Raw genomic sequence first — 6,000 nt, 5'->3', positions numbered from 1 at the left:
GAGGGATATTAAAGATGTTACATCAATAGTCTGATATAAATCTTCATCAGGCTCAGCCTAAAAGATTGATGTCATGCTTAAACCTATCAATCCCTTTGCAACCTGCCTCATTAAAATAATTTCCCAGATAACATTCTCTGATTTTTCTATTCTCATTCTCTTTCTCCACTCTGCTGGCCTTTGGATCATCTTCTTGAAATCCTCAGTCTCTTTCAAGGGGTAATTTAAGATGGAAACTGAAGTGAGCTCTGCAAGACTAAAAACATCATGCTGCATAATGAGCTTCATCATGTCTACATGCCACACAGATAGGAAGATGTGTGTTCACAGTTCACTGGCTCCTTCATACCAGAGTAAAACCATGGAGCCATGAAACAGCAAGCTAATTAGATTTTCAAGAAACTTGAAATCATGGTATAACTAGCAACATTTCTCAGGGATCCACTTGATTACTTTCTGAGCAATGGTATGCATAGTGCTCAGGAAGAGAATGATTCCTATTGTGCCATCTGCATGGAGTCCCACAGTCCCACGAAAATCTTCACAAGATCATTCTTTGCCAAGGAAAATCTTGGCTGCTGCTTTACAATACACAGGATTTCCCACAATATTAGGTAGTGAAAACAGCTTTGGCATTCTCCTTAAACTCTATGGGCTATGTTGACAAACACATGAGAAGGCAGTACAGTTTAGGTCTGCAGCACAGACTTTAGGGCCAGGCTTAGGTTTGAGTTCTGGGTCTGCTGCTTAATAGGTAAGTACTCTTGGGCAAGTTCCTTAACCTCTGCAAGTCTCAGTTTTCCTCAGCAGAAAAAAAAAAGGTGATCATCATATTATTTACCTCATACAACACTTGAGGGGATTATGTGAGATTGTGTATATAAAGCATGTAGTAAGTCCCTACCACAGATTAAACGATAATTAGTAGCTGTTGTTATTATGAGAAGTGTTAAGATATGATTATTTTGTATAACATGCAAATGAACCAGCCCATTTATAAATTTTCAAAAGATTTTTTTCCCCTGGAAGTGAAGCAATAAAATTGACTAGAATCTCTAAACTTTTATTAGGTTAAAAATAACTAAATTTTTGCATGAGTTTTACATTTTTTATACAAATAACTATGATTAAAACACTATGACATAGTGATAAGGAGCATGGGCTTTGGAGTCAGACCCTTTAGATTCGGTTATCAACTCTACCACTTCCAAACTATGTGTTCTTAGGTAACTCCTAAGCTTCCTTTTCCTCACTTGAGAAATGAGGGTTATAATAGAATCTACTTGATATGGGATCTTGAGAGGCTAAAACTAGATAATACCAGTTCAAGCAGAGTGCTCAGAACAGAATAAATGTTCAACAAATGTTCTCCTCAATAAATGGGGTGGGGGAAGTGGTAACTTCAAAACATCAACTATTTATTTTGTACTGTGTTCTTTTGAAAGATGTTACATCAATAGTCTGATGTACCTTAATAATAATACATGTGGATGTGTGTATATATATATACATACACACATATATTTGTATATATGTTTGTGTACATGTATATGTATGTGTTATATGTATAGTGTGTATATATATATGTATATATATATATATATATATTTGTGTTCTGCCTTACTCAACATTATTTCATATATACTCTTCTATATGTTAACACAAGTCCATATACTTTTCATGTAATTGTCATTAAGATTTTTAATTGAACTCTTTTGGAAAATATGGAATTGTTTTCAAAAGTTGCTATCATGATTAGCACTGATACAAACATCTTTATGCAATTTACCTTATTTTTTCTTTTATGTAAATTTCTGTGCTATATTTCCTTAAAGTGTGTCAAGTGGTCAAGAGGTATGTAATGGAGTCAACAAGGTTAAGTAACAAGATGTGAGATACACTCTCCTACACACTCCAGACATATAGACAAGTCGGGTAAAATTACAACAACTTTCCCCACCCAGTTTTAAAAAATGCATAGTTGTTTGAAAACAAAGAAAATCTCTAGGGGTTAGAAATGAAGAGGAAACTCAAAATCTGAACAGTAAAGAGAGTTGAAGCCCAATGCCCCAAAAAGGAGTCAGGTACAGTTGTAAAACAAAGTCTGGGGTATTTGTTTTCTTTTTTAAAATTTAGTTGTAAAGTAAAATCATCCTTCTGGTTTATAGTTCTGCAAGTTTTAATACATGTGTATAGGAGTATAACAACCACCACAATCAAGATATGAAATTCCCCCCAAATTCTTCCATGATTCTTTGTAGTCAAATCATTCCTCTACCCTTGTGTGACTGGGGTTTTAATGCCTCACTGAAATGGGTGGGAAGCCACAGACCTGATGTGTGGGTAGTAAGCTGGAATTGGGCTTCTTACAATAAAAAACACTATTAAAACTCTGACTCTTAGCCTATGAATGTGGGCTTGTAAGAAGGAAATCCATTCTCAGCTGTGAGTCCTCCATAAAAAATCTGCACTGTGCATGGATGTGGGGTTCACATATGGTATGGAAAACAAAGCTAAAAATATAAAGTGTAAAAACGGGTAACAAATGGGCAAATTTTATAGCGACACTGTGGAAATAAACACAAAACTGTCCCATAGTGACATCTCTACAACCCAGTGTATACGCAGAACTCTTATGGGAGACAACTCTCTCTAAAAAAAAGAGACCATGTCAAAAAATTACAAAGCACATACGAGGAACTTTACCACCAAAAAAGAAAACCGGAATATGTAATAACAGGAAATTTTAGGGCCAAGGAAATCTAATTGAGTAATTTATCAACTTAGACTTGATAATCAGTTGAACCATCATGCAAAAGTGAGGATGAAATGCAGATATTTTCAGGCACTCCGAGACTCAAAGTTTACTACAACAGAAAAAGAATTACTAAATGATTCATTCCAGCAAGACTGAAATTGAAACCAGAAATAAGGAGTGTGATGTAATTAAGCAATGTTGAGCAAAGAAATCAGTGAATCATGTTGAAATATCCAAATGAGTACTGACTATAAAAATCATGATAATTATTAATTTGAAGAGGTTTTTAGAATTGAAATCTAAACTGCTATAGTATGGAAGATTGAAACGGAAACTTGAGAGCTCCAAGATTCTTTTCTTTTTTTGAGAGAAAGCTAGAAACATCAACTTTAGACTCTGTTGGAAAAATACATAGTGAAATATGCATCTTTAAAATTGTAAGTGTAATCCCTGAAAAAATTTAAATAACACACAGAAGTTTCAAACCAGTATGGAGGAAAAACTCAATCAGTCAATTCATCTGAAGGCAGGAAAGGAGGGAAAAAGAAGTAAACAAAAACTATGGCTAAAATAAAAAACAAAATAATATGATAGAAAGCAGCCTAAATATGTTTATAATTAATATATAAATGTAAGTTAATCATAGGTATCTATTAAAAGAGACTCTAAGACTGGATCTAAAAACAAAATTCAGGTGGCTTTTGCTTACAAACAACACATCTAAAGCATAATCGCACAAAAAAGGCTAGCAATAAAGAGGTAGAAAAAATACACTAGGCAAAGATATGGTGATATTAGTATCAGACAAAAGAGAATTCATGGTAAAAAATTATTGATATAAATAAACAGGAAATTACTTAATAATAATCCTTTTGAGCCACCAAGAAGATGCAGCAATCATGAACTTGTAATCACCCTATGATATCAATTTAATGTATAAAACAATAGGTGACCAAATTACAAGGAGAAATTGACAAATACACATTCATGGTGCTACATTTTAATACTGATAGAACAAAGCACACAAATAAGTAGCAGAAGTATAGAAAATTGGACAAGTTAAAAAATTTTTTATATCCTCTATAGGGTACTGATTATTTTGGGTTGACCTCTTGCTTAGCAACCTTGTATAACTGTCTTCTTATTTTTAATTAGTTTATCTATAGATCATCTTTTTAATCTGGAAGATGACATAATCTACCAATTACTATTATTTTCTTTCTTCCAATCCTTATACCTTTTGTTTCTATCTCTTTTCTTATTGCATAGACCATTACTTCCATCCAATAAAATGTCAAATAGTAGTTAGTAAGCGAGCATCCTTGGCATATTCCCATTTTTAAGGGAAACCCTCTTAAAGTGTCATCATTAAGTTAAATGTTTGGAATAGATTTTTATTTATGGTGGGAGAGATACCATTTACCGGTTTAGAGAAGATTTTTTTCTATTTCTAGTTAACTAAGAGTTTTAAAATCTTGAATGAGTGTTGAATTTTATTGAATACCTGTTCTGAATTATGTTTTTTCTATATGATATCTGTTCATTAAAATTTGTTGATCATATGTATTAACAACCTTGATATAAGGTATTTATAGGTAAACTACTCCCACCAGCAATAGAATACATACATTAGTATATGTTTACATAGTCAGCCATCTTTGCATTTCTGGGATAAAGCTTACTTGGTCTTGATTTTTTTTTTACACAATGCTGGACTGAGGTCACTATTTATTTTTCTAGTTTTTCATTTATGTTCATAAGTAAGATTGACATATAATTTTCTTGTACAATCCTTGTCCATCTTTAGTAGTAAGTTTATACTCACCTCATAAAAAATGTAGGACATCATGATAGTCATGATGGATTAATCAAACCAATTTGTCTCCTCTTCTTTCCAAACTTTACCAACATAACATAAAAGAATAAAAAGGGAATAAACCTACAAGTAGAAAGAGACTAGGATTAGAGGGGGTAACACAGGGGTCTTCACTATATTATTTTTATTTTTTTGTTCAGGGGTGATAATCAGGTTTATTTAATTATTTATTTTTAGAGGAAGTAATGGGGATTGAACCCAGAACTTCATGCATGCTAAGAATGCTCTCTACCACTTGAGCTATACACTCCTTGCTAAATTATTATTTTTAAGATCTAAAAACATAGTAAATGTTAATATAGACTAAGCCAGGTATATGGATGTCCATTATCTTTTCCTTCATAGTTTTCAGTTATGATGAAATATTTCTTAACATTAAAAATGCACAAAAAATAAAGAAGTTAGTTTCAGAAAGTGATATGTGCTCTAAAAGTCCTCCTCAAATTTTAATGTACATGTGAATAACCTGGAGAATTCTTAATAAAATGCAGATTCTGAGTCATTAGGTCTGAAGTGGGGTCTGAAAGTCTGCATTTCTTACTGGCATCCCAGATGATGCCATTGCTGATGGACTGTGGATCACTCTTTGAGTGACAAGATTTTAAGGGAAATAAAACAAAGCAATGATAGAGAGTGGCGGAGACAGGGGGTGGCATCTTGAGATAAGGTGCTCTTGAAAAGCTTCTCTAAGCAGGTGATATTTGAGTCATTGAAAAGTCTCCAGGAAGAAGAATGCTCCAGGTTGTGGGGAAAGCAAGTGCACAGATACTGAGGTAGGAATAAGTTCTGGCATTTTCTAGAAACAGGAAAGACCATTGTGGCCTTTTTGAAGTACTCAAGTGTTTCTCCCACATTTCAGTTGTAATTAAGCAAAACAGTGCTGTATTTGGTGTTATAAACACCTACGTTTGGATATATGCCCACAAGTGGGATTCCTGGATCATATGGTAAGTCTATTCCTAGTCTTTTGAGGACTCTCCATACTGTTTTCCACAGTGTCTGCACCAAACTGCATTCCCACCAGCAGTGTAAGAGTGTTCCCTTTACTCCACAGCCTCTCCAGCATTTGTCATTTGTGGACTTTTGAATGATGGCCATTCTGAGTGGAGTGAGGTGATACCTCGTCATAGTTTTGATTTGCATTTCTCTGATAATTAGTGATACTGAGCATTTTTTCACGTGCCTATCGATCATTTGTATGTCTTCCTTGGAGAATTGCTTGTTTAGGTCTTCTGCCCATTTTTGGATTGGGTTGTTTGTTTTTTTCTTATTGAGTCGTATGAGCTGATTATATATTCTGGAGATCAAGCCTTTGTCGGTTTCATCGATTGCAAAAATTTTCTCCCATTCCATAGGTGGTTGTTTT

Source organism: Camelus ferus, chromosome X (assembly GCF_009834535.1).
Source record: "Camelus ferus isolate YT-003-E chromosome X, BCGSAC_Cfer_1.0, whole genome shotgun sequence".
In the NCBI taxonomy this organism is placed as follows: domain Eukaryota; kingdom Metazoa; phylum Chordata; class Mammalia; order Artiodactyla; family Camelidae; genus Camelus; species Camelus ferus.
Note: the sequence above shows the minus strand (reverse complement) of the source record.